Source organism: Mugil cephalus, chromosome 17 (assembly GCF_022458985.1).
Source record: "Mugil cephalus isolate CIBA_MC_2020 chromosome 17, CIBA_Mcephalus_1.1, whole genome shotgun sequence".
Taxonomy (NCBI): Eukaryota; Metazoa; Chordata; class Actinopteri; order Mugiliformes; family Mugilidae; genus Mugil; species Mugil cephalus.
This window is the reverse complement of record NC_061786.1, coordinates 12,107,682-12,134,624: the sequence shown is the minus strand read 5'-3', so window position 1 is coordinate 12,134,624 and position 26,943 is coordinate 12,107,682. Positions and strand designations below refer to the sequence as shown.

General features: G+C 44.0%; 1 long non-coding RNA gene across 1 annotated transcript in view; it reads right to left on the bottom strand.

Moving 5' to 3' along the window:
• Positions 1-26,943, bottom strand: part of LOC125023214 — a 99,751-nt gene that overhangs the window by 27,376 nt on the left and 45,432 nt on the right. The window contains exon 2 of the long non-coding RNA XR_007114555.1: positions 18,338-18,570. This is a non-coding gene — a long non-coding RNA (uncharacterized LOC125023214). The remainder of the gene's footprint in view (positions 1-18,337; positions 18,571-26,943) is intronic.

The window sequence follows — 26,943 nt, the reverse complement described above, 5'->3', positions numbered from 1 at the left end:
TCTATTTATTTATTTAACTCTCAGATAATGACGTAGATTCCTTTTTCTTCTGTTTCTCCACTACCTTTTATGATTATGATTTCCTCTCTTAGATCATCTAAATGGCTATGGCAGTAATTGCTGTGTGGGCATCATTACCCAAGAAAGCATGAATAAGACACAGTAATGAGCAAAAGCCCCCCGAGCTCACTAGACCGTTGATCAATACCATTAAACAATGTGCACTTTGAGCCGAGCTGCATTCGAGAGCTCCGACACTCAAATGGATATTCCTCATAGCACTAATGGCTTTGAACTAGGCCTCCATTACCATGTATAAAACGCAGCTTATTAACATAATCAAATCTCTCTCTGTGTTTTTTTGCATCAGAGATAATATGAAAAGACAGGAGGTTGCTAATGTAATTAAGCGTATGCTATAATTACTATCCCCTGATCACATGACCTCTTCTCCTAACAAAGCTGAATAAATAGTCCCATTACCCTGACTACTGCGTTGTGATTTGGTGCATTGTCGGCTTACGTGTAGCCTGATGTTCGTACGTAAACAACACGGCCCCGTGTGCCAATCCTCCTTCACGATGCTAAATAGGCAAAAAAAAAAAAGTTCAACTCTAAATGCAGCAAAAATTCAGAAAAATTCCAGATCGAAATCCATTTGTGTGTCGGAGCCAGAACCAGCAGGAAATAAATAAATAAATAAAAATTATGATCAGTGGGTTTAATTACAAACATTTTAATTTGCATCTCGGGGCTCTATTCATCACATCCATCTCGGCTAGCAGCTCCGCTCTCCCTCCATATGCCCAATAAATAAATAAGAAGCTAAAAGAGAGTCTGAGGCCCGAGAAATGATTACTATTTCACTAACAATTACCACGATGCTAATGGCTATTGTATTGATTGCTCTGCCCTTTGAGATCAAGGTCATATGAAAATGTAATCAAAAAAGCTTTGATAATTCCTGCTGAGCCATGAAATTAGAAAATGCAATAGTGGCGCTCGGGCTGAAAGGCCCTACCTCCATTAAAACTGACGAGGACGTGCCAGGCGGCGTACAGTAAACACCGGCGTGCTCAGTTTCTCATCTCTGATTACCGCCGAAATCTTGTGAGCGCGCCGAAGACGATCCATCCAGCCAGCGATCAACACATCTATTGTGCCGTTCACCAACCCTAATAGGGTGTTAATGCGACGCTAATAGAATGATTGACGAGGTCGCGCGACTGATCGGCGAAACCGTGTCAGCCGCCAGTCTCCAAAAGCACAATGGATGGCTGAAGGATAACGACAAAAAATGCAGATGGTTCCACTGTACGGCGGAATGAAACGGCGGCAAACGCAAATAACCGTTTAACCCTGGAAGCGTTTGCCGTCATTCACATTTTCGAGTCATTTCCACAACTCATACGCGAAACTGACTCATTAATTCACTCAGGCAGACGCTCGGCCTCACTACATCAGTTCTGTCAGCTCATTAAAAAGCACATTCTATAATAAAGGGCTGTCCCAGGCATGAGATGTAGTTTACCAATGCAATGAGATTTATTTTGTTTGCAATGCGACGAGCAGTGTTTATTGCGCTTCTGGAAGGAAGGTAATTGCTGCAGTATCGTTGCGCAAAACCGGCAATAGGCTACGTAACGTACGAAAATTAATTTCCAGGCCTAACTGGAATAAATATGTATCAAGTAGCACGGCGTTTCTTCTTCTGCAGCACTAAGGAATTCAAACGCCATACACGCCAGTCCCAGGCTCGTGCATGCCTATACCCTCCAGACATCCTCCCCCATATCCCAGAAAACCTCTGTGTGTTTAGGAATCAGGCTCCACCATGACTCTGCGTAGCGCCTGGGAAGATATCACCGCACGTCCAAAAATTTCCATCAATGGCGGCTCAACTCCTCCGCAGCAACTCTCTGATAGGTTAATCCCTGTATCACACTTCAGCACCAGTTCACTAAGCGGCTTAAAAGGACACATTAGAACGATGACAATGACCCGCTAATGGTGTTACATTTCTCTGAAGCATTATGAGCTATCTTTGTCACGTTTATCTTATAATGAGATCTGTCAATTGGGGGGGGGGGGGGGAGATCCCATGCAGCAGCCAAGGACGTTGATATTTCACATAATAAATAATGACCTAGAAAAGGGAGAAAACAAACCTTGATCCCTCTCCCCTGATCTGTTTTCTTTGCAGGCGACAGAGCGGGCAGCCCCATGGGGGCCTTGGAGCTCAGTGTCACCATTTAGATTACTGGCTGCCGCGCAGACCCAAGTCCTCAGGGCCACGACAGCACCCCCAACCACACCATGTGTGATTGATGACTGCCTGTTCCCATGGGCGTTTTACAACATTTCCTCAAGCAATGTCCCCTGAAGAAAATGTGCCATAATTCATCATGCTATTACTGTACCAAGTCCAAATAGTAATTTCGTCCTCTCTAATTTCATTATGGTATGCATTTTGAACTTCCTGCATCCTTTTTTTTTTTTAATAACAGCAGAGGACATTCTGCGCAAAGCAGACCTGTTAGTCTCCGATCTGGATTGGTAATCTAAGGTATACCTTTTTGTTTTACCAAAAAAAAAAAAAAAAAAAAAATGTTGCTATTGTGGGAAAGAGATTTCAAGAAAAAAAATCGCCTGAATAAAGGCTAAACAAAGTTTCTGCTGAGTGAAGTGCTGAAAGGAGCATTTCTGAGATAAGCATCAGCTGATCCAAGTAAAAGTATTTTTAAATGTTTCTGCTCAATTAACTTGTAGTCTAACATTTTTCCTTTATATCAACCATTTTGTATTGTTGAACATAATCTGTTTTAAATAAGCAAAGTGTATTAAAGGTCCTTACCTGTTCTTCTCAGAAAGTTTAAAATCCAGGATGGAATAGATTATCCTTGCTGTGCCTATTATTATACTTTGCTTTATCAAGAACCATTTTAATTAATATATGCTAAATCCTGTGGCTACAGCTTGTCCTCAGTGTAAATATTATAGTTACAATTTACACATATTTTGTTCTTTAGGCTCTTGGACTCTTTGTATTAGCATATATTACAATGTCAAATCTAAAAAAGAACTGTGCCTAGGATGTAGAACAGATAGTTCCTGAATTGCAAAGGTTCAAACGGAGTTGCATCCCTGGCTATTAAACGTTTCTTGGGTTTCTTGTCACACTCACACACGGCTCAGAATGTAGTTGGTTTGTCAAAATAAACAATTTTATCTTGACCTGAGAGCAAAACTACACATGAGCCTCGATAATAGACAGACTGGGATCCAGTTCCCCAAAATATACACAGAGAAAGAGGTGGATTGTTGATTGAAAAGAAGGAGCAACTAAAAGCATCAACTCATCTGTCAAATAAAGCTTGTGTAATGGCTTGGGCATGCGCATGGACGGCATCAATGGAAATGGTACTAGCACAGCTCCCAGAATGAATGCATGGGTATTCATCCAGCGGGTTTTTACTATACGTTTGTGGTTGACGCAACCAAAGGCGACAGCAGTAAAGATCTAGTAGAGAATCACCAGAGATGATATCTTAATGCCTCGGGAACTGACAATAGTTACTGAATACAAAGCCTTTTAAAACATCACATGGGCGGCTTTTGTCCAATATTAGTTACTACAGTAGGCTCTGATGACATTCAGGTGAAGGTAGCGGACATAAATTGCAAATTCACTGCAGAGAAATTGTTTAACGAGAATAAAATGAACACAGACAAAAGAGAAAAGTAGAGATTGATGTTTGAATGACCGAGCAAACCGAGTCAATTATGCACCATGTTTTTTCCTTGTCTGTAGATTAATTATTCTGTCTTTGTTATGCCTTTTAACGTGGGTTAGTGCACAGTCGCAATTAACTTTGCCCAAGCAACCATTTGGATGATTGAAGAACTGACTTAATGGGATGAGAGGACTTTGTTGTCTTGTTCCCTTTCAGACACGCACACACACACACACACAGACACAAGGTCAGGGTAACACACATCATCATTAGTTCTCAATATTATGTATCGCGTCAGTCTGTTTTGTGATTATCCATTTGAAAACACATACACATACTATATGTGCGGATATAGTCTCTCTCACACACACACACACTCTCAGGAAACATAAATAAATGCACTTATCCAGACAGTGGTGTCGCCGTCTAGAACACTAATCCAAAAAGCGCTAAGCTCTATTACTTTTAATTATCCCTGACAGCCTCTTGCTTTAATCTACACAAAGCACGTGCAAACGAGCTGTTACACTCTGCATCCAAGAAAGGGGGACAGGAGAGGACGGCAGGCTGCCTGCCTGCCCGCTGAGAAGGCCCTCTCCGTGCATGACACGGACATGGGCTCCGGTGACCCGGCTGGCGCTCGCCTACGTCTGCTCGCCGGCTGAAGGCTCCGGGGCCGCCATGTGGCATCTGCTGCCACGGGGGCTGCGCACGAGACTGGGGCCGGGTACTGGCCCTCTGTTCACCAAGCCTGTCTGCGGAGCCGGAGCGCATTTCTGGAACCTGGCGCCGTGTTACAAACCGAAACGGACTCTACCGAGGAAGTGGCAAGGTGACCCCCTCGCTCTGCCTGAAAGACCTCCACCTGCCACATTCCGCCTGGCTGTCATGCTCACCCGGAGATGGGTGGGGGTTAGGGTGGGGGCACTTTGTTCAAAATTCAAAAGGTAATCCCTTGTGCAGCCTCCTTCCACACACAATATTATTCACAAAAGCAAAGCATCTAATAAATAAACGACGTACAAGTTATGTGAAAGGTGTCTAGATAGAAATGTGATGAAATTAGCGGCACGTTTGTGTCATCTAAGAATAAACGGACACATTAATCTAAGGTCAAAATATACTCTCAATAAAATAAATATATGCGTGACGTCCACAGTGTGAACCAGCATCGCGAACTTAGTGATAGAACACATCCACAAATCGTAGCATGGTCCCCGGTGATGGAAGGGGGCGTGTTTACCCCTGAAGGTTACTTCTTGTAAATCCCTGCATAGATTATTCAAATGGTGCCCTAACCACGGTCTCCAGGATTTTCCCCTCATAGCAAGCAAAGCATGACCTTTACATTTGACGCTTGACAGTTCTTCAGATTCGCCCAACCAGAACAGATTAATGCATATTTATGTGTTTGTTGCCGAGCAGTGGATGCTCTTTATCTCTTGGAGAACAAAGAGCTCTTCGCGGGCGCTCACGTGCACAGTATCCACGCATACTCACTTAAACGCAGGCAGACAACATCGCCATTAGCTGCATGTTGGAGATTTTTTCTTTTTTCTTTTTTGACCTGGCAGGGGAAAACAACATCCCTATATGGTCCGACTGTAGTGGGACACCACTTAAAATCAAAATGACAAAATAAGATGAAAGATATTTACATTATAAAAGTGTAAAAAAGCGATGCACCGCTCCTAATAATTGCTCAAGCCGCTGTATAGAAGGCCACTGTATGGTTTTTTATTATAGTTGGTCCCTTTTACACATTGGCACCTGGTCCGGGGGAAGATGCAGCCAAGATAATCTGTTTAGATTGGCCAGGTTGAAGGCTGTCATTTCTCATGAGTGTATAGCCTCTCCTCAGCCAGCGTAGGACCAGTGGCCTTTACGTCTGTCACAGTGTATGGATGACTGTGATTCTCTCCAGTCTGGTCCGAGGATTAAAATTCCACAGCTTGAAAAAAAAAAAAAAGGCCCTGGCAGACATCTGACTAGGGCAACACCAGCCCCCTGTTTCTCACTCAATGCCACTCCTGGAAAGAAAGAAAAAAAAAAACTATTCTGGTGAAAATATTTTGTTAAAAGAACAAGAGGGGGAAATTAAAGGCGGGATAAAATGTGAGGATATACGCTCGCGACAGAAAATAGCGGGGATATTAGCTCTATATTAGGCTATTTCAGCCTACGCTCGTCTATTTCTGCAAGATAAATAAAGTTGTTCCACGTCTCTGCGTGATGTGTGTGTATTTGTCTATGTTTAACTCTGCGCAAGGGGGAGAGAAGGATGGAGGCAGCGCGCATGTCAATGCGCTCGCTGAGTTTATGCCCGTCATTGACAGGACTCAAGGTTAGCCGGGTGAGGTCCAAGGAAAGAAGGTGCAGCCGTCTAAACACACATGCAGCCTTACCCCTCAGTTTTATCAAGGTCTGAGATGAGAGATGAGAGGCAGGACAGAATTAGAAAATCAACCTCACCCTTCCAGATAAGAGCCGACGCAGAGCTAACACGTAGCAGCCGTATATAGCTCTGTGGATGTAATATACTCCAGCAGGTCGACCTTTGATGGGAGAAATTTAACACAGCGGCTAGAAAAATTGCACTCCTTTGTAAGAATTGATTAAGTTATGAACTGGAAAAGGCATAAGAATACATTAATAAGAACTAGAAGTTAAAGGCTGCAGATCGGTTTCACAAAAAGCCATTTCTGCAGAGAGAGAGAGAGAGAGAGAAAGAGAGAGGGAAAAAAAAAAAATAATCAGCTCCATTACCGAGCCACCCACTACCTCAATTATTTGGACGTAGTAACCTCCACGCCTCAGTGCCACAAGGTTCTCTGGCGCAGCAAAAATCTAAGCAGCCACATGTGTGGGAGGCTCAGAAATAGTGCACCATTAAAAGGTCCTGACTCACCTTGTTTTAAGCACAAGGTCTAATTGCCGGCCCCCTTTCCAGAGGGCCGGTGCAGCAGCTGGCAGCAGGCGGTATCTACAGGGATGGGCACTAACAACGGCGCAGCTCGCACAGGAGTACGGCCTGTAAAGCAAGTGCGGCTCCCTCACACACAGTCACTCGGCTCTGAGGCAGGAAAACACCACAGGAGACAAATACTCCCAGAATGCCCTCCGTGACTTCTCACCATACGTTTGACTCATAAACGGTGTTATTATTCTAGCTCCACTTCAGTCAGTCTTAAGTGGCTCATATTAAAGGAGTCATTATTCAGTATGTGCTACCAGGTTGTTTAGTAATTTAAATTAGTAACATTTAAGCCCTGCTTAATTCACCAGAGACTCATTTTTTTTTTTTTTTTTTTTTTGCAAGACAGTGGTGCGCTCTTTCCTCATCAGGTGACACATTGTCGCTATTAAAGGTTAACAGCTGCAACGTGGGGCTTATTTTAGACAAACCAAACAAGAGCCATTTGTATTCATCACAAAGTACACCGTGTGCCGTCGTCACCCACTTGCTTTCCGGCTTGTTTTGCTCTACGCAAATTTCCCTCACTTTTCTCACTGCTTGTGCTGGAGGTGTCTGAAGGTTAGATAGCACTCACATACAGGTGAACAATGAGATCGTGCATCTATGACAGATTATTCACAATAGACCGTAGGGAGGCAGACACAGGGACAAAGCAACAGAATAACACACACGTGCACGCACACACAAAAAAACGTACCAGGCAGTTAGAGGTGCGCAATGCAGATCGTATACGATGGTAAGTTGTTTTGACGATGTGCGATTTTACAGTACATTTATAATATCTCAAAAAGAAAAGAAAAACGGCCGATAGATAGTCTCACATGGAGGAAATATGCAGGAAGGTCTCAGCAACCATGCGGATGATTTAGTGGCGAGACGTGGAGCTACCTCACTAGCCTGGAAATGGTTCGGTTTTCACTTGGCGTATCGTATCGTATCTAAATATCGATAGTATCGATACCAAGGCTAGTATCAGTATCGTATCGACACTAGCGTTATGAGATTGATACTTTTGTTACAGTTTCTCTTCTATACATCAAGCAAATTCAGAGTTCACGCGATGGAGCTTCTCCATCCCCACCCGTAGCAAAAGGTGGGATATGGACAGAGTTTGACACTCAGATCCTAACATCACATCACAGCAACATCGCACAGCTGGCACTGGTGCCACTATTGAAATGCATCGGTAGTCGGAAGAGAAGACAATTACACAGGATGCAGATCCACTTCTTTGGCGGAAAATGAATTTCCCTCTCTGAGCAATTTTTAGATTTATTATTACATTGTTTCTTAGGTTTACTTATTTGCACAACTATATTCCATTGTTTTTGTGTTGTTTACATTGTTATACTTTTGTAAAACAATTGTGTGTCGTAAAAGGGGAATTATTTGACTTTTATACTGTTAAAATTGTTTTATATTGTAATTAGTTAACGGAGAAAGGTTTATTTAACTAAAATATTTGTTAAGGTACGTTTGTGGGCAAAAAAAAAAAATAATCCAGATTTGTTTTTTGCCTGTATCGCCCACCCCTAGTGGACATTAGTTCTGGTTTTCAAAAAATAAATTATTTGCCATTTCTGTAACAGTATTTTGAGCTCACGGCGCATGGAAATATGCACTGAGTGCCTGTATACACTCCCGAGCCTCGAGGATTTTAACCCACAATCCATAGCAGACACCTCCTTAGAGCACAGTTGACCACATGCACGTCAGGAGCAAGAGGCCGTCCCACGCAGTGCAAACACAGCACACTGTTGCCTTTATTTCTCTGCTGGCCTCGCATCGCAAAAACAGACGACACTAAGGTGTAACCGACTCCCACACTGGCTTGCTTACTGTCTCACCTACACGCACCCTCACTCATTCATTACTCCCGCTCCCAAAACAGCACAGAGGCTCAACAAAGAGGATTTCAGTTCGGTGTAAATGACCCCGGCTTCGAGATATTTTACTCCAGCTACTTAATCTAACTTCTGCCACATTGCAGGTGGGCTGAGAAAAACAGCAGAGATTTATTTTTTTTTTTTAAACTGCGTGTGTGGTTTAACAGTAGAAATGCTGAGACTCTGTCCAGCTGGCCTTGTAAAAGTCACGGGCTCCGGCGAGGGCTAGGACAACGCCATTTGTCATAACGTCAGCAAATTCAATAATTAATGGGCCGTATCCTATCACAGCTCTCCAGTTTACCCCGACCAAGTCTCAGATCTCTGTCCCCCAACGTTCAGGAGCATATTGTGGGCTCTCTCAGCGGTTGACCACGAACATTTAATTCCTCATCATTAAGAGATGTCCAGTTTCATCCAGAAAGTTGTTTGCTCACAATGACTAATGTACACATTTGCCGTTCCCATTCACAGGAGCTTCACGTGGAATATCCACCCCAGAGGGAACCGACTTGTGAAGAGAATTTATCGCCACTATCTAATGCAGGGTTAAAGTTGCATTGGTACGACTTCCTGCTTTGTTCACGAAACCGATTTTTAGTTGTGATTAATGAATCGCGCAAGCAGGACTGTGTCCGCCGGATGCGGTGAACGTGCGCCCAGTTCTGCCCGTGCATTTGTATGCGCGGAACGAAGAATGTGGATGTGCGCCTCCGCTTATGAGCCCGAGCGTACGTGACCCTGGATTTGATCAGCTGTAGCAGGCTCAGTGTTTACAAGGCCGGCGGAACAAAGACAGTGTGTGATTAGGCCAGGCATGGCAACAGGGCCGGTCCCAAACACAGCTGGCACCAGGGGACGGAGAGGTGAGCTGGGAACCGCCACATCCCTTTTGATTAATGTGAGGGAGAGCGTGGGAGACCGGGAGGATGGCGGCACTGTGCCCTAATCTGCTCTTCTTCTGCCAAGGAGTGCATGCAGGTGAGGAAGGTCTACCATAGGCCCAAATGTCTCACTGCTCAGTGTGTTTGAACTGTGATATGGGCGACAATTATATACTGGCTGTTTGAAACTCACCACAGCCTTTGATTTCTGAGGGCATGGTCAGTATTATGTAGCATCAAGTAAACACAGTCAGTCTGACAAATGTTACCAGGACAGTTCTAGATTTTGCAAATAGTGATATAATAATATGCTAGTAAGCTAGCTAATATAGTAATTGAGCATTCTATCCTGCTTTGTTTGTCACTGTTAATTAATTTGCTTAGTCTCTCTGAACGCTTACCTTATCCCGTTCAGCAACATTAACTTCTCACCTTTTTGAGCTACAGTAGCTTGTCTCGATCGGACCATCAACCGGACTTGGCTGCTCACGACCCAAAGACCAGTTCTCCACTTTTTCGTCCTTTGATCGTTTTTGAAAGCCCCTGGCCTGCTGACTGGGAACACCCCACGAGTTTTTGGCCCAGTCACCTGGACATAAACACTTTTTCAAAGTCGCTCAAATCATCCCACTTGCCAGACAGTCCTGCTTGTAACACATTATCTTTGAGGGGAAGAAGTTCACTTGTTGCCTCATATATCCTACCTTCCCACTGTCAGGTGCCATGATAATGGCATACTCACTTGTCCAGTACTGTAATTGTGGCCAAGTCAATCAAAGATGTTTAGGCTTATCAATGTATATTATTACAACACTAAAGCATCTGAGCGCAGCATACAGGCTCTCCTCTTAATCTATGGCCTCTCCTAAACTGCACGACCACACAGTTCAACAGGGGGAGAATCTATCTGCGAGCACAATCACCCGGTGTGAAAATGTCAGCCTCCCCTCCATCAGTTTCTTTGTTGGTGCTGACATTTAGTCTGACATCGGAGGGGGTTTGCCACAGCACATAACATCAAAAGGAAATATACGACGCCCCTACATGGCAGGTCAGGAATGAATTGAATCAGCCGATGCTAATCTCGTGTTGTTCTGTCCTACAGACACGTTTTTTCTCCGAAACTCTGCCACAGCCCGCATTGCAACTGTAGCGGATGCTGTCTCTAAGAGACCACATTCCCCTCTTTGCATCTTCCCCACCTCTCCACCCCCTCTCCCTTTTCTCTACCCCTCTTCATCACCCCCTCCTCCTCCTCCTCCTCCTCCTCCTCCTCCTCCAACCATCGCTCTCTCCCCCAGGTGGCTGTGGGGCCGGCCTGTCTGAAATGTGATAGGCATAATCCCATTTAGCCTAATTGCATCTGCGGGAGAGCAGCCCTATGTGTCCCATCGCGTGCCTACCGAACCCCTCAGAACACATTACACACACATATCCCATAGAAACCTCCTCGGAGAAGAATCAAATGTGTGTAGCATTCTCTCGCTCGTGTACCGCGCTGCATCGCGTACTGCTTTGTTTGTCCTTATCAATAAATGCGCCGAATCTCAGCTGCGGATCACTCCCCCGTCCTCTGACACGCGCTGCCAGGGGGGGGGGGGGGGGGGGGGGGGGGGTCTGCGCCCAGTCTGCATTAGCACAGATGAGACAGAGAAGTCAGTTGAAAAGTAGAGTGCTACCAAAAAAAAAAAAAAAAAAAAAAAGGCCTAATGGAAAGACTAAGGGTTTATTTTGTGCACACATGTGTGCACGCTTGTGTGCATCCGCCTTAGGGGGCTGTGGTCCAGCGGGTGAAGGGAGATAATGCCGCTATAGAGGGATTTGGGGAGTGGTCCACTGCGATGGAAGCTGTAATGAGACTCAATGTTCTCCCAGGCTACTGCTCACATATTATCACACTAGAGTGGAGAGAGCAGAGGCATTAGGGCCAGCGGCATAGCAGCACATTAAGGGTCTGTCTGTGGTCCTTCTTAACTTGTTTGCGAAGCTGCGTCCGCACAAAAAGCGACACTTTTTTCAGTCATCAATCTCGCGCGCATCAGACAGAAGAGAAACCGTTTCATTCGGCGCGGCAGCTGTCTACGCGGCTTCAAGTCTATTTTTAAGCAATTTACAATCCTGAACACGGAAAATCAGCGGTTTATAATTGGCCTTCTGAATGGGCGAACTGGAAGGCAGAGTCGGAATCGCACCATCGCGGACGCAGTATCGTTTAAAAACACGCTGTAAATTTTCTAGAAGCTTCTTTAGGGAGACATTGGGTGCGTTGCACTTTGTGTCGAGATGATAAATATCATAGCCGACTAAAAGTGAGAAACAAGAGGGACATTTCCTTGATTCCTTTTGTAATTCCACACAGCTGGCCAATCAAGGCCTGAGTGGGCTACGAACACGGAGTTAATGGTTTTGGAAAGATGCAGAATTTGCTAGAAAGAGGCCCCATTTGTAAGACATCGCAAAGGTAGAGGGGGACTCTGAGACGACGAGTTTCTTGCAAGTAGTCTGGAGGGAGCATAAACGTGTCTAATAATCTAGATCTATAGTCTGATCGCCGTGTTTTCTTTAAATAGTTTATGCAGCGAAATGCGCATTGAGATGAATATCGTACATGATACGTTCTGTAAACTGGCCTTTGCTTTCTATTCTCATACACATTCGTGCATTAGCTTTTTATTGCGGCCATTTTGCAAGGGGAGGCTGTGACATATTGAGCTGTAACAGGCCACAGATCAATCTGCGACACAAAGGAAATCAATGCGCCGGAACTGAGTTACTCCAATGGGCCTGAGTGCAGATCATTAGATTTGAATGGAAGAACCAAGGACCATTAGAATAAATGAAAACGCAAGTTTCCTGTGGTGGAATTCAGTCGTTCGGCGGAGATATAATGACCGCGTGGAAGATACGGATCATCACAAACATTGTTTCTGGAGATGGATAACAACTCAAATAATGACGACACCGCTCCGTTTCGTTATCTTCTATTGAACGTCACGCACAACTGCAGCCAGGCTCGCTGGGGAACGACGCGCGCGCAGGTCATAATCTGCGAGATGAAACCATTATCTTGAAAACAACTAATAGAGACGCTCTGCATAATGCGATGTAACGCGTATAAGATGCCGCTCAGTGTATCATATTGAAATAAAATCCCATATGGCCACATTGTTTTTGAGACAGGGACGACAGCATGTTCAATCACCTGTTATTCTTAAGTATGGCTAAAACTGCAACGCTGGTTTTCAAATGAGACAGCTTGAGTGTACATCTACTGTATAAGAATAGCCACTACATTACAGAATCTCCAGCTGTTCCTTTATCCCCTACTCAATCCAGTCATTAAAACTTTCACATCTTTTCAAACATTTGCAGAGAGAGCTGACGAAAAAAACAAAAAACAAAAAAAAAAAAAACAAGACTCTCTGATATCCAAGCAAGAAAAAAAAAGTTAGGGACAAAAATATATGTGAGGAAGGAGGGAGAGTTGCCGGGGGAGATGGAGCGCATCTAAATATGAGTTTCCATATTGTAGCTGTCTTTACTCCTTACCGTTGTTTTAGAAGGCTTTATTTTCTGTGTTTGATAACCGCGTTGTGTGCGGATTTGTGTATTTTTTACGCGCCGTACATGTAATTCCACATGCGTGCGCGCCCTCCAGGTCCTCAAGTCAAGGTGTGTGTGGGTGCAAATTCGATTACACTCAAGTTAAAGCAATTTCCTGCGGAATTCAATTCTTGTCCTCCGTTGCAGGTGAGCTCCCCGCGGATGTCTGTGTCTTCTCAAAGAAATAAAGCACCTATAAACAGCAGCCTTAAAGGAGGGGGGGGGGGGGGGGGGTTGAGCCAAAATGCAATTAATATGCAAATTCAGGGGGAGACTTAATGGGGAGCCTTAACAAACATTCGTGTGTTGGGAGATAAGGCTGTTTTCAGGTTGTTTTCCTCTAACCTCTGCCTGTCCAAAGTCAAAGCCTTGGGGAGCTGAAACTCTTGAAAAGGCGTGGATGTTGCCTGTAATGGATTATTGCACCAGGAGAAGTAGGGCAGGCCAGGGCCGTGTCTTGGAGTGCGCGCCGTTCGTCATGTCGCGCAGTCGCGCAAAAATGGCAGCCGGTTAACTGAAACAATTCACTTTTGTCCTTTTCTATTTTTCCGTCTATTTTTTTTTTCCTTTTTTTTCTTCCAGGGGTGAGCTGTTTGCTCTGAATCCCATCAGAGCTCGCCGTGGTTGCAAGCGAGAGCAGGAGGAGAGGAGGAGGAGAGAGAGGGAGGAGAGGTAGAATAAGTAGCCCGAGGGGAGAGACGGAGGAGCGGTGGAGAGAAGGAGAGAGAGAGCGCGCGCGTGCGCGCGCGTTCGGATTGGGAATTCAGCTGCCATTCTCTGTGGCCGGTCATACTTCAAGAGGCTTAGGAAAGACGCGGAGAAGGGAAAGATGGGGCCTCTGATGTGGAATGACATGCCTGATGATAGGCGCAGAGGAGAAGGGGAGAAACAGAGAGGGACTACTATGAATCACAGTGATAGTGGAATAGTGAGAACAATGGTTTATAAAAAAAAAAATAAATAAATAAAAAAAAAGGGGTGAGAGATGAGAGAGAAAGATGGACAGGTTTGGGCTGCAGTCCTCCAGGTCAATGCTGCAGTCGAGGCCACAGCAGCTCTGCCTGATGGATCTAAGCCCCCTGGGACTCTACGCCCATCTCTCCATTCTCCCTGCCCCCACCCTAATGATTCATCCCCCCCCACCCCCCCCACCCCCCCCTTCCCCCTGTGCCTTCGCCATGATTCACACCCACTCCCCATGCTAAATTATGGCTGTCGTCCCTTGGAGAGCGCCATCACTCTCCCTCCATCTTCGGTTATCATCAAACAAGTATATGAGCTGCGACCGGTGCCTGATTGCATTGAAGAGCCCAGCTCAGCAGTTTTTATGAGAATACGCACATTTGTTCACACACTTGAACTCACACACCGCTGGCTTTGATGGCACTTCTGCAGGGAGAGTTTTCCATCTTAAAATGCTTGAGTGTTTACAACTGATGATGCAGGGTCGATTTAGTGGAGGGCAGTGTAATTCCACAGGCAGGACACTATAAATGTTGATTAGATGAAGGTTGAGTGGAATATCTAATCATCGGGGACCCATTGGTATTCTTTGCATATCATGTAGCCTCAGTGGGAGAGAGCAAAGGAACAAATATGGCCCATGTTCTCCACCGTAAGGAAAGGTCCCAAACAAAACAACGTGAGAAGAGTCTTGATCTTCAGATCAAAAGGTTACGACACTGCAGGTAGGACTCAGCCCAGATGATGCAGGCCAACGTCTATAGTAAGGATGGACAAATACTATTTAATGAGTCTTCATAGGAAGAGGAGCCAGAAAAGAGATCCATGCAAGCTTTTCACAACTCTGACATTTTGATATTGTGCTCTTTAGTGATGCAATGTTTCTTTGATAGAGCTAAAATGTACAGCAACATCTAATTAAACACAAATACCCCATTAAAGACATGGCATGTTATAAAAGCACAACGTCCTCTGTCATAAAACACACAGGCAGAAATGAATCCTTCCTCTTCCAGTTACTGAGGACTAGTGAGTTACACTGTAAGTCATTAATTTAAGGCAAACTTATTCACTCTTCATCACTCTCTGCCAACAGCGCACCCGAATAAAGGAAAAAGTTTCCGTATCCCTTGTTTCCAAATTTGCTGTATAGCGACATATACGTGTTAAATGGTGCTTGGGAGATTCAGTATGACAACTAAATAAAGGAAAATATGCGTCAGCCTCAATTAAATAATAACGATTCTGAAGATGTGTACATTCTGAAGATATCTCATTTTTAATGGTGCAATCAAATGGAACTTATGAGCTCGTGGTGAGGGCGCGGTGGGTCATGCCCTGGAATGCTTTGGAGTGTCCAACTGCGACGCTGCCTTCAAATGGCATCATGTTTACTGCGTTGATGAGTAAACCGCATAAAAGTGTATAAAAGGTCATCTTTCGTGTTTTTCACAACCTCATAAGACGGAAATTTTCATGCATACGACTTGCTATGTTGTAATATTGAGCTTCATTTTGAGAGTGTAAGTCTTAAACTTCTAGGCAGCTGTCAAGAATGACAGAGGTTTAGCAAGTTAGCAATGGTTTAGCAGGCTAACCAACAATTAAATTAGTGCAGAAAAAGCAAAGGATTAATTAAAAGATTACTGTTGGAATAGGTTTTTTTAATATATATATTCAATTTCTATCATTTTTAGATGGTGAATACAAAGAAACAAGAAAATATATTATCGTATTTAAAGTAATGAGGTGAGCTCCAGTATCTTTTATGAATTATTTTATGAATTTTCATCCGTAAGTCAGTCAGTTTTAATTCATTTATTGAAGAGGTAGTTCCTCTTCTACGGTGTGTTGAGTGTCAAGGAAGCGTTTCCTGATATATAGACGTTTCTCCTGAACATGGTAAACACAACCGCACATACTCCGGCAGCTAGCAATTTGCGATCTGGCCACTTTCTGAAGGGCCTCACCCTCAAATGTGCATAGTTGTGGTTAACTCGTTTTTTTTAGACTTATTTCTTTTGAGTATTTCCACTCAGAACTACTTGACAGCTGTTTGCTGCTTCGCATGTTTCTCCTGTTACAGTGACATCTAATCTCATGGAGCTGCATGACTTTTAACCAAGGCTGAAGGTAGCATGTCCTTCTACTTCTTCTTCCCTTGTTTAGTGTTGGTTTTAGATGAGCTACGGTCACTGATGCACCCCGGCCACCAGTAAAAATTCAGGAAAATATATATTTTAAGACAACAGTTACATAAACTCAGATATCATGACCTGTCCTCAGCCTATAGCAGCACATTTGGGGGCCTGTGATATTCTATCGATACACTTTAAAAATTGGTTCTTCCATATAACATAATTATTTACGTCTTATAACATCCAGCCAATTTGATGTACTGAAATTTTAGGTATTTAGAATTTGTTGATGACGGTTGGTGTACTAAATACTGGAACTGAAAAAAAACACTAGCAACACCTCTTTTTTAGAATTAGCATCCCTGCAACTCTTGTTAAAACACCCAACAAATTATTTTTCTTGTTAAAAATTAGCTCCATTGAAAGCACTAGAAAGTAGCACACATATGTGAGCATCCAGAGTCAACAGAAGGACAGATAATATCAACTACTAGATGGAATGTCGTGAGATTTCATGCAGACATGTTCGGCTCAGAATGAAGTCTACTGATCTTGGTGTCCCGTTGACCCTTCCTGCCATGTCACTGTGAGACTGGCATTTAGTGCTTGCGGCATGTCCCAACGACTGCCAAGATCTTTTTGTACAAACGGCAGGGTAGGATATGAATAACCTTTTTATAGCTTTACTTTTGATCTGATTTCATTGTAACGGCCAAAAGTTTTGTGATGCATTCGAAAAATTTAATACTTGCAAACTGGCGAATGGCGAAGGTGAATTTGCTGATCAGCAAATGTTAGCTAGCACCCAGTAAAACGTCCACGATACCTCACACTGCCTTCATTTAAAACCTGTGAGCTTTTGGTTACGATGTGGGGTGGATATTCATGATAAAATACATATCACGATACGAATCATGGTGCGATATATTATTGCGATATTATGATATTGCGATATATTGCAATATTCTACGTAATTCACTGAGAAATATTAAATGCAGCTTAAAATATAAGTTGTATATATGTGCATCAGGTGACAGTAATAATTTATTGGACGAATTGAGTCAAAAGACAATATTAAACCAAATTATCCATTTCCGATTTATTGCACTTGTACAGAAAAAGTGATGGTGGAGGTGTGGACGTCATTCCTGATTGGCCCAAAACATGACTTTTTCTTTTTCTTTTAAAATCGATATTAAGACATTCAAAATCAATATTGTATCGGCAGGAAAAGTTGTGATATAAAATCGCGATATATTGCCATATTGATATTTTTTCCCAACCTGCAGTCAACACAAAGTGTTCGGCATTCAAATACTGTCATGAATCAAGAAATGCTAAGGCATAATGAAAGATGAGCCCATTGGGAATGTCAGCATAGTTAAAAGAAAAATAATGGAGGAAATGTAATACAACTATCAGCTGAAAATGTCAGTAAACATCGTGAACTCTGACCTTACCTTCATGAATACCACAAGAGGGAGATGTTCAATTGGACTCAGTAAACAGGAACCCATTGGAAGGCAGTGTGACACCTGCATGGCTGTAGACCATGGGTATAAATTTAAGTTTTATATTTTTTTTGGACATTTCACCCGTGCTTTATTTGTGTGACATATATTTTGTCATTTTATACAAAGAACCTTTTAAATGCTGAGCGCCCGTTTTTGTTTGTTTCTTTGTTTTTATTCTGTCTTACGTGGGGCCTAGGAACCTGTGGTCAATTGCAACAATTGCAGAAGTTAAATGTGTGAAAGGGGGGCACCATAAGCTATTTAAAGGTTTTAATAGGGGGCCCGGTTTCCCACAAATAACAGACAAGATATCTGGACAGATATCCTTAAACTACAAGAAACTACAAACAGACATATAATAGACAATCCCAGTATTCTGGTTACATTAGATTAGTTGGTACAGTCAATATACAACAACAAATTTCATGCACATGAAGCCGATCTGCATGGAGGAGAATATATGTTTATTGTATTATGGAGAAAGTATGTTTATTGGCAATCTGCGCTAACCGACCCTTCAATGCACCCACATACAAACACAGATTTCCCTCCCACCCCGCCGCCGAGCCGCCACACACCCATACCGAGGGGATGATCTGGCATGTACTGGCCCCATGATTAAAGTGTATTGCGCTCACCTGCCCAAGTCCAATCAGGGCCTGTGCTGATTGCAGCAGCTTGCAGCAGACAAGAGACGGGGGACTGATGAGGGGGAGGGCCGGGGGGCTCCATCGCCGGTGAAGTTACACTGTGGCGGAGCCATGGCAGGGCGGCAGGAAGCTGCAACCCCGGGGAGGATCCAGCTCTGCTCTCCTCTCCACTCCTCTCTGGCCAGACGGGGTGAATCAATCATCTCCAAAGATGTCAGCATCTGCCCAAGCAATTTCAGATTGGAATAAATGGCAGATGGGGATGTTGTTCCCTCTGTTTAATCAGTTCCACCAAATGTGGTTTTATCTCTTATAAAATGAAACCATCTGTAGCACGTAGGTGTAAGGATCAAGTGAGGGAGGACGGAGGGAGAGGGTGACAGAGGGAGAGAGGAGAGATGTGCGTGCGTTTGGAGTGCGCACGCATATGTGCATGTGTACGCTTTTCAATGTGTGCGTGTGTGTGTGTGTGTGCGCATTTTATTTTTTATTTTTCGCCTGCGTGCGGTGACGGAGGGCAGCGCGAGAGATGGAACACTGTGAAACAGAAGCAGAATAGTGGGAGTGAAATAGGAAAAAAAAAAAAAAAAAAGAGAAGCACTTATCCATTATAAAGAGTAAATGTAATCTTACTGCGAGCTCACACCTCCACTCTAATCTCCTCTTTCTCCCTCAAAGGAGTACCACCCAGGGGCCATCACCATTATATCTAGACCCATCTATTTCCTCCTCTGCCTCCAACCAGACGCTGGGGCTGTAATTTGGTCCCCCTAGCCCCAGCCGCGGCAGAGACATCCCTGATAAATCCCCTTGTTTTCAACCAGGGATGATAGTGTATAAGTATTATCGCTCTCAAAGCTCTTGCTTTAGGGATTGTCTTCGTAACACTTTAAGATGGCCTTATTCCAATGTGCAGCCAACTATGGAAAAGTAGCATACGCAATAAAATTCTGTGAAAATCCTCTGATTGCATTAACTTAATGTAGAATGAAAGGCGGCGGCAATGTCACAACAAGCAGCTTTATCTGCTGCGCGCTTGCTCTTACACAGGGCTGTTACACCCTCGTAAGCACATTACACACGAGAGACTTCTATAAAAGTAAAGTGTTACAAGGCTTTTTACACAAGGTGGAGAGCGGCTGATGGAAATAGATAAGGATGAAGGGAGGTAGGTGGCGGCGGGAGGAGAGAGAGAAATGCAGCCGGCTTTCGTGTCCCACTGTGTATGTTCTTCGCATGTTGTGGCTTATAGCTGTCATTAATGAAAGTCTGACGGGGCAATTCACCGGAGACTCCGAGGCAAGACATCATCGCTCTTCTACCGTCCACGAAGAGAGACTGCACACGAGGAATGAAAAAGTTGCACGTAGTTAAACGTCGCAGTTTAAAAGGCAATACTCATGTTATTATCGTTATTTCACATTTTCAGATACATAAACTCAAATGAATATTCAGAAAAATCTGAAATTTAATACAAAATCCTCACCTAAATATCCCTACTTTTATTCTCCGAGCATCGACTAGTAGGCAGAGAACTCTTTCTAGACTGCCAACATTAGGATTACACCCTTAGCCAACAACAAGTGATGGGCAAACTGTTCCTTGATCGTTTTCTCAGCCAATCATCAAGCCTTATTTTTTCACTTGGCATGACACTTATAAATCTTAATTGTCAGATGCACGGCAATTATGATAATCAAGGGAAACTGATAAGCCCATACAGTATGTCAAACAGTATTCACTATACTATTACAAATATTAGTGTAATATACAAATAGATATCTAAAAGATTGGGGGGTGGGGTGGGTATAGATCCCTTTGAGTTGAGCAGGAACAGAAAACATGTCTAAATTCAGATTTTAATTTCTTTTTATTCTCTACTAAATTAAATAAAATGTCTGCTGTCATTGATACCTTTATGAAAACGGAGAAAATCATGTTCTTTAAGAATGAACGTTCTTTATTTTACGGGGGCGCTTTTGTTCAGAACAAGCTTCAACAACAACAAAAAACATCAACAAGAACATTTATTAAATGTTTCCGATTCGAGCCTTCACAACGTTCAAGACAAAATGTTCCCTAAATGTTGTACAAGAACTGAAAGTTATTTTACGAGCGCGCGTTTTAATTAAAAACTAAATGTCTGTGTTCAAACATTTAAGAATAAGTATTTCATTTTTTTATTTAAAAAAATAATATTTAAAACATGCAACTGCCTTTGAATAAATATCCTTCTGTGAAGCTTCCAACCGCTACCAGTTGTACAGTTTTATTGGCTGAAACCAAGGACTCACTGTGTTTCATGCACACATAAGCTTTTAAGTCAGTACAGACTAGGCAGCATGTTATGTTGGGAAGTCCAGCATCTAATCTAAAATCTGGTCCATGAGCTACTTTAAAATTTTAAACATATAAAATACTTTCAGTACATAATAGCGATCGGAGAACATCTCATTAATGTGCATTTCTATTAAGTGACGCCGACAGAGAGAAATGGTTGGATGTATAATTAAACGTTCTGCATGGCTTTTAAGAGACGATCTACTGACCCTCACTCCATCTTGCAGAGCCGCTGTCCGTGCCGCGCGCCCTAATGTGGCAGGATATATTGTGATGATTGCAAAAATGACTAAGACGCATGCTGAGTGTTAAATGAAGTCTATAAGAGTTGGCTATATCCGGACGGTACGATTCACTTTATTTTCTGGTTGTATTAATTTTTAATATTAGCAAAGGCCAAAACGGCTCACGGCCTTGAAAAGACAAAGAGACCCTCCATGGCTCGCATTTAAAATTCATGTCAAAGGGGGAAATTCTTCAAAAATGATTTTTAACCTGTGAATACGCACGAGACGGACACACCTGGCGGCAAAGATTCAAGAAGACTTTTGAAAGACAACAATGAAACGTAAGGATGATGACATGCATCATACAGTGAATTAGTGGTGCTCTCGGTTAGTCTCTTTATTCTCTCACCAAGTGGGGCTATTACTGTTTCAGAGATGATCTGTTAATTAGACTGTCTAGACATTATTCAACTGCACTCGGAACAGCTGGCCAGTTGGAGATTGGGGCTTAAGTATACAATATGTGACTATTAAAAGGATATCAGGCCATTATCGCGGCACCTTGCAGCCCTCAGCGCTTACATTCATTTTCTAGTTTTGTTGTTAGGGGAGAAACAGGGTGGGGGCAAAAATAACTTCAATGCATTCATTTTTAAAACAGAGGTACTTTTAACAGTGAACACCGTGTATGATGATTTTTTCGCACTAAGAACACGCTACAACAAACAATATGTACTTAGGTACCGAAAGTCTTTTTTAGTCGTTTGACATTAGGGTTGGGGCAGTTAGCATTTTGTTTATTAGTAGTCTACGAAGAGTAGACCAGTGTGGAAACATTTCTGTGAGATTTGCAAAGTTTCTGTATTTGAGTGCTTTCACTGTATTCGGTTGTGTGTCTTTTATGTAGTTGTTTTCTCCCTTTGGTAGAAAGCGTATCAGACCTCAAGTGCTTACTGTACTAACCCTAACCCTAACCCTAGCCCTAGTCCTAGCCCTAGCAGCAGTCGAAATCCTAGCCCTAGCCCTAACCCTAGGCACCAAACGTATTTTATTGGACAGTGTAGAGAGCATGCAAGACTTCAGTTTACAGGGATGAGACATTTGCTGCTGCTGTAAAAAGCATTTCCATTCCCTGATTGCAATACAATCAGTGTCAGCGGGGCTAGGGGGCCAGTTTGACAGGACAGAGCGTAATCAGTAATATAGCAACTGGCCCCAGAGCTAAAGGACAAGAACCCGTTTGTGCTCCTCCATCTGCAAATAGAGCCTATTAGCTGCCGCGAGACGTCCAGACGCATGGTCTGAATAATCACCTTGTAAAACCATCCTGCTTGTCCTTTGCACCAGCCATGTCTGCTACTCTGTTTCTATCTTTGCGGAACCAATTTTGTCTCCAGCAGGCCTTGAGACAGTCAGGTAGGCAAACAGGGAGGCAAAGGGCTGAACAGAACGAACAGCCAGCCATACATATGGATCAGGTCGACAGGCTGAGCATTAATGGCCTCCCTGTGGAATCTAAAACACCGGCACAGGCCAGAGAGGAGCTCCTGGGGGAAATCAGAATACCAGCAGCCATTCAGGTCAGCTTGTACGTGTTCGCTGCATGTTACAGCTCCATTTTCTATCCCCTGCCCCTCGCAGCCAGAGGGCCTTCTCTGAGGTGATTTATACGCCTGTATTATGTATTGAGCGGAGAGCATTGTTGACTGCTGCTGGAATACAATTGGGTTTCTGTTGAGAGTGATGTGCACAAGGATGAAGAATGGTTTGTGTGAAGGCATTGATTATGTATGAAGACGAAGTGCAGCTTTTCTTGTTGAAGAAGTATTTTTACATCATTTTATTGTGGTTGCTGTGTTCACTCTCTACGAAATTAACTGAAAGATGAATCAGCATCAGTAAAAGTATTGGTCAATTAGTCGCCAGGTGAAGTGATTGATTATTCATAACTGATAAATAATGGAATAAATCCTAGTCATAGTCTTTTGAGTTCCTACAATCAACACATATTTGTTAAAACTATCTACAAGATTTCCTGACAATACAGACAAAACAGGACACGCATGTATACAGGCACGGTCAACACATGTGACCTCATCAATACGTCCTATGTCTTCACCAAGGAACTTCTTGTAAGTGCTTCCTTGTGACCACGGTGGGACATTGAGGGGAGGGGCCTCTGGGGATCAGGCTTGTTCCAATACATCCTACAGATACTTGATCAGTTTGGGATCTAGTGAATTTGTGTTGTTTGAGTTGTTCCTTAACTGTTATTGTGTGTGTGTGCTGCACCCTGCTAGGGATGGTTGCTGCCATCAAGGAGTGTCATTGCTATGGGGTGGGGGTGCCTGACCTGGTCTAGGTGGGGGGCACATTTCCAAGTAACATTGTCACAAGATCGTCATCGTCATTTAATTCTCCTGTCTGTGTTTCATCCACTCGAATTCCAGGTCCAAAATTTTCCCAGCAGAACATTGTATTGTTACAAGATGTTATTTATTTCTAGTGGCAGTGGTTTTAATGTTGTGGCTAATCTGTATGTGCCACAGCGGCCACAGCGGTTTTACAGCGGAATAAATTTCACGTGAATAAACAACATTAATTTAATTTCACTCTCAATATTTGTGAAAAAAAAAAGGCATTACCTGGATCTGGCCTTGGTTTACTTCTAAACATCCCCCAAGCAATGCAGCATGTGAAATGGCTCCAGTGTGTGTAACAAGTTTATTTAGTGATTAAAGATTCTTGTGGAAATTCTGCGCAAAAACAAACATACTGCGGGTACTTAAAATAGTAGTGAGTTTGTGAGTTTCAAACATGCACCACCACAGATGTCCCTAACAAAAACTTAACCGCCGCTGCCTCGCTAGTCATTTAGCACTGAAGATGTGGTGAAACGTGTTCGAGACAACTCGAGATATTTCCATTTACCATGCACCTGGATGTGTTCACCAACATGCTGCAAGTCTGCTGCAAACTGCAAGGAACACCAGTTGCATGCTGAGTAAGGGACATTCCTCGTTTCATTTTCAGTTTCTCGCTGTTGTTATAACTCATTATTCACTTAATTCTCCAGCTTACGAAACCAAAAGTACAGTTAGAACATATTCTGTGTCTTTTTTTCTTTCTTTCTGGGGATTCTTTAAAGTCATTCAAAGAAATGTGCTGTGACACCACCGCTTGTCACATGATGAGATTCTCACCCGCATGCTTTTCCCACACCCTCTAACTCATTCCTGCCTGTCCCTTTCTGCTGTTTAACCTCGTCGTTCTGTTTAGAGTCCACAGAAAGTGAACCTGTCTCGTACGCCGCCAGGCGCGCTGGGCGTGTTGTGGTGGTAAACAAAGGGCTTTCTCCACTGCAGTTAAAGAATGCGCGAAATGCGACTGTCATCTGCGGGACCTGTGACCTTGCTGAAGTGCCACTGCTTCCCACACACACCCATCATATCAATACTGCCTATGTCCTCACCAATGAAGTTCTTGTAACCACTGACTTGTGACTACGGCAAGACATTGGTAGCTATTGAAAAACACTGCATTACCCACCAATTATCACGCCTGCACTGTTCTGGTGAAATGAATGTAGACTGTGATGCTATTTTACCCCACGAAAGGGCCTTTACCACTGTAGAAGTCCATGTTTAGAGCTCACAAGAACAAGGATCCTGTCTGTGAAAGAGTTGTTCAGCTAAGAAAAACCACAGCTTTTCTGATTCCAAAACCAGAAGCCTCCCTTCATTTATTTAATCGTATTAATATTCAGTTAGTGACGGCTCTGCAAAACTGGCTCTTTTTTTGGACACTGGAGAAACACGAGCACCGTGTCAGACTGCACACACCCCGCTCCGCACTGACAGTCGTGTGCTATTGTGCACGTGAGCGCGACCACCCCTCTTTGACTCAACGCGTCTCCTTGATAGACTCCAACCGGTCGCCCCTTCCCTCGCCACTCTCCATCCATCCATCCACTCCCACCGCCGCGCGTCTTCGCTCCCTCTTTATTGCTGTCCACTCGAGGCGCGCGTCTTTAGATGTGTGTACCTACCATGGATGAGGCAGGGATGTCTTGATGCGGCGGCGGCAGCAGCAGCGGCAGCAGCAGCCTGTGGAAACAAAGGCAGGGTGATTTATAGCCCTGTACTGAGAGCATAAATCACACCTGCAGCGCCGCGCCTTTAAACGCCCTGCGTCCTGACAGCATTTACCTTTTATAAATGATTGGGCTGAACCTCCCATGGAGGCTGAGACCACAAAGCTCACTCACTCCCCATCCAACTCTTCCTTTGTTTCACCTCTCTCCCTCCCTCCCTCCGTCTCATTTCGGTCCTCTCTCCCTATCTATCTCGCACGTCATTCTCTCTTTACTCTCGCATCTCTCCGCTCCTGCCTTTTCCGTCTCTGTCTAAATTTCGCCACCCCTCCCTCCTTCTCCCCGCCGCCCTCCTTCGCTCGTATCTGTCCTCGCCAAGGCCTGCCTGCCTTCCTCCGTTTCGCGGGGCAATGATGGGACGCTCCCAGTGGCGCCTCGATCCGCGCTCACCCGGTGTCGACGTCCGTGGGGGATATGTGGCTAAAGCTGCTTAAAGAAGGCAAATGCACCGGCGCCGCATCCGCAGCCGTTAAGGAAATGAATGTGTCAGTCTTGGCCCTATCTGCCTTCCTCATGACCACTTTTGTGTGTGGCACATACATAAGGAGGAGGAGGAGGTGTTGTGGGATAAACGGCACGCACACACACACACACACACACACACACACATACATAATGCCACACCTGTGTATCATGGAGGATGTGTGGGGCAGGGAATACACAGCCCCAGCTGCAGGAGTGTGGCTACAGATAAAGGTGACGTCTTGAGGCCATTACTTATCCAGCACAGCAGCAAAGGTTTGCAGATATTATACCTGCTGTCTCCACATAATAGCTCTGGGTTGGAAGCCTCACACACACACACACACACACACACACACACACACACACACACACACACACACACAGAGAGAGACACACGGATACGCACACAGGCACAAACAAAACAAGCGCAAACAACACGGCGCACAGACAGGCCCACACATATTCAGATACGCACATTTATAAACGTTTACACCGCTAAATCACACACACTCACACACACACACACACACTCACACACACTCACAGACGCACACTGCGATACCTCGCCTCAGTGAGTTAAAACAGATGAAAGAGCTGGTAAATGAAATCTGACTCAACAGTTTAAAATGCAGCATTGCAGCACAGCGAGCATCAGTAGAACGAAATGACAAAACGATTTCTCGACGCTGCCACGGTAACAACCGCCGGGGCTCTCTAAACAGGGGCTTGTTTTAAGCTCCGGCTTTTCTTGAGAGCACCGAATGTCTGGTACAGATGTGCAAGGAGGATTTCGGAGGATCTGAGACTTACGTTAGTTATCAGAAGCACGGCGCTATGAACGCGTCGTGAGTGCACGCGAATCTCTTAAATACATGTCATTTAGTGCTTCTTTAATCGATTTCACATGACACATTCAGACTGCAATAACCTGCTGTTCTAGTCTAGTCATCCTGTGTGTCAACAAAGCATTGGCTTTAGTTTCCCGCAGTTAGCAAATGGAAAAAACAGAGCCGCCCTTTATGAGAAAGTTAACTGAACTAAATCATTCGGCACAGATTTTCTGCAAATCAAATCAAATCGCAGATATTAGTTTACCCCGCTCTCAGACGCGCGTTCTCCCGTTTGCGTTACAAATTTAACCGACAGCTAACTCCCAGCTTCGAGGAGAAGCCGCCACGCGCCCGCGCAACCTACAGCTCCCGCGCAGTGGATTTATACCATCCATGCATTAGCGCTTCATTTAGTCCCAATTCCATCTGTTAAATCCTTACACACTTGATCTTCTCCCTCTAGCGCGGGGTTCTCATACAGTTCCAACTTTTCATGGCAGCGAATGAAAAAGAGGGACCCGGACAGACAAGATGAATCGAAACCCAGCCAGTCATTTCAGCTCCAGTTTGAATGTGACA